Source organism: Lontra canadensis, unplaced genomic scaffold (assembly GCF_010015895.1).
Source record: "Lontra canadensis isolate GAN:19392208 unplaced genomic scaffold, GSC_riverotter_1.0 scaffold39, whole genome shotgun sequence".
Taxonomy (NCBI): Eukaryota; Metazoa; Chordata; class Mammalia; order Carnivora; family Mustelidae; genus Lontra; species Lontra canadensis.
Window position 1 is genome coordinate 231,217 of NW_022631033.1, and position 3,409 is coordinate 234,625.

The window sequence follows — 3,409 nt, forward strand, 5'->3', positions numbered from 1 at the left end:
ATGCTTCTCCATCGCTTCACTTTCAGTCTGGGTGTATCTTTAGGTTCAAAATCATGCTGCCAATTTTCAATGTAGCATACACAGCAGTTAAGAACACAGCTTTTAAAATTGAATTCTTATCTGAATAGTGGCCTACCTATTGTTATATATGTGACCTTAGAGAAGGTTCTTAACAATTCCATGGTCCAATTTTTTATGTGCAAAATGGTACTAATAGTTCCTCTCTCACCTTGTTGCTGTGAATATCAAGTAGGTTAATATATGTTAGTCCCATCCTATAGTCACATATAAGGTCTAAGCATTCTCCTTCCCTCCCAAATAACAATGGGTGTTTTCTACAGTTCTGTATTTCAAATATCATTTTTGTGTTTATGGTTTTTAAAACTGTATTTATTATACAGAAAATTTAAAAATGAAATTAACAAAACTGTAATGGTCTTGACTAAGATTGTACTGGTATTTAACAGTAAATGCCCAATTTCAGACAGAAAGCTGCTGACTAGAAGTCTGGTGGTGCTTCCAGCACCCCACAGCTATTTCCATATCCACTTGCAATGGCTGTTACAGCCAATTTTTCCAGTGCTGAAGGAGTTGAAACAGGAGGAAAACTGCATCTAAAAGAAATAACGGTTGACTATTTTGTTTCATTTAATGTTAAACAAATTTCAAAATAGAGGACCAGGTTCACAATCTGATGGTATAAACACTTCACTCCATGTCTCCCACTAAATACAGCCACAAAACCTGCACAGAATACAAGAAGAAGCTATTTGAACACCCTGAAAAGTAAATATTAGCAGATGGACTGGGGAAGAATACTGGAATTCAAAGAACTACCAAATAATAAGCCTTTACCATTTTTCCCCTCCAGAATCTCTCAACCTGAGCTTAACACAAACAGAAATACAGAAGTAACACAGCACCACACCATAGTCAGAGAGAGCTCTACGAGAAGCCCTCTGTCTCTGGTTCAATGAGATGAAGGGGAATTCTTGATCTTCAGAATGAGGAATATCAAAAATCTATCCTAGTCCAAATTCTTGAGAGAACAGAACCAGTAGAAAGAGTATAGAGATATATTTATTTAAACATCTGGCAGGCTGGACTCCCAGGCAGAGCTGAGGCTACAGTTTCAGCTGTAAGACTATCTGATTGAAGACCCACACAGAAGCTGATGCCAAAGACCAGGTCCAGTTATTTTTTCTCTTTTCTATATTTATCATGCCCAGCCTATTCTGTGGCAGCAGTGGGAATGGAACCCACAGGTGTAAAATTTCTGATAGAGGGGAACCTACAGTTCCCTGAGAGTGGCGCAAACCCCACTGATGTTTTCTCTCTTCCAGCTACTCCTCAAGCTGAGTGCAGTTGAGGAAGTGCACGGCAAACCAGGGTAATTAGAGCTCTCAGTCTCTAACCAGAGGACACAAAGGGACCCCACAGGACCAGATATTACCAAGAAGATAAAAGAGTGATAACAAATTTTGCATGTATGAATCTGATATGAAATAGCATAGCAAAAATTGGAGAATGGAATTTCTGATGGCACAGTAGGACCGATATGAAGAACCTGAAGAAGCTTTGAAGATTGAACCAACATTGCCTCCACAGCCCTGAGAGTTGTGCTGGAACCTGAGGCTTAAACTTAAGCAGATTAATTGCCTGTTAAGGCATCCACATTCTCCACAGGATTTATTTTATTTACTATTTTTAACCCTAAGTTTGAATACAAACTATTTTTTCCAATTTAAATTCAATTAGCCAACATATGGTACATCATTAGCATCAGATGTAAAGTTCAGTTCATCAGCTGCACTTAACACCCAGTGCTGATTACATCATATACTCTCCTTAATGCCCATCACCAAGTTACCCCATCCCATCACCTACTTCCCCTCCAGCAACCCTCAGTTTGTTTACTAGAGTTATTCTCTCATGTTTTTTCTCCCTCTTTGCTGACTTCCCATCCATGCCTCCCCTTCCTCTATGATCTACTGTGCTGTTTTCCATAGTTCGCATGTGAGTGAAGCCACAAGATATTCGTCTTTCTCTGACTGACTTATTTCACTCAACATACTACCCTCCAGTTCCATCCAGGTTGACGCAAAAGGTAAATATTCATACTTTCTGATGGCTGAGCAATATCTCATTGTATACCTGAACCACATCTTCTTCATCCGTTCATCTGTCAAAGGACATTTAGGCTTTTTTCAATAGTTTGGCTATTGTGGACATTGCTGCTATGAACATTGGGGTGCAGATGGCCCTTAGGATCATTACATTTTATCTTTGGAATAAATACCTAGTAGTGCATTTACTGTGTTATAGGGTAGCTCTATTTCTAACTTTCTAAAAAACATTTATACTGTTTTCCAGAGTGGCTGCACCAGTTTACATTCCGACCAACAATGCAAGAGGATTCCCCTTCTCCACATCCTATTCAACACTTGTTGTTTCCTTCCTTATTCATTTTAGTCCTTCTGACTGGTGTGAGTGGATGGTATCTCATTGTGCTCTTTTTTTGTTTGTTTGTTATTTTTTATTTCCTTTTATATTTTTAGTGTTCCAAGATTCATTGTTTGTACACCACACCCAGTGCTCCATGCAATATGAGCCCTCCTTAATATGCACCACCAGGCTCACCCAACATCCCAAACCCCTCCACTCCAACACCTTCATTTTGTTTCTCAGAGTCCACAGTGTCTCATGGTTCATCTTCCACTCCAATTTCCCCCACCTCACTTTCCCTTTCCTTCTGCTAATGTCCTCTGTATTATTCCTTATGATCCATAAGTAAGTGAAACCATATGATAACTGACTCTCTCTCTGCTTGACTTATTTCACTCAGCATAATATCCTCCAGTCCTGTCCATGTTGATACAAAACTTGGGTATTCGTCCTTTCTTCTGGAGGCATAATATCCCATTGTATATATGGACCATATCATTTTTTAAAATATTTTTTTTTCAGTGTTCTAAGATACATTGCTTATGCACCACACCCAGTGCTCCATGCAATACGTGACCTCCTGAATATCCACTACCAGGCTCACCTAACCCACCACACTCCCCTCCTGTCCAAAACCCTCAGTTTAAAAAAAAAAATCAGTATCTTTCTCAGACTCTACAGCCTCTCATGGTTCCTCTATTCTTTATCCATTCGTCCATTGAAGGGTATTTCAGCTCTTTCCACAGTTTGGCGACTGTGGCCATTGCTGCTATAAACATTGGGGTACAAAAGGCCCTTCTTTTCACTACATCTGTTTCTTTGGGGTAAATACCCAGTCATGCAATTTCAGGGTCATAAGGTAGCTCTATTGTTAATATATTAATGAATCTCCACACTGTTTTCCAAAGTGGATGCCCCAACCTGCATTCCCACAAATCAGTAAGAGACTTCCCCTTTCTCAACA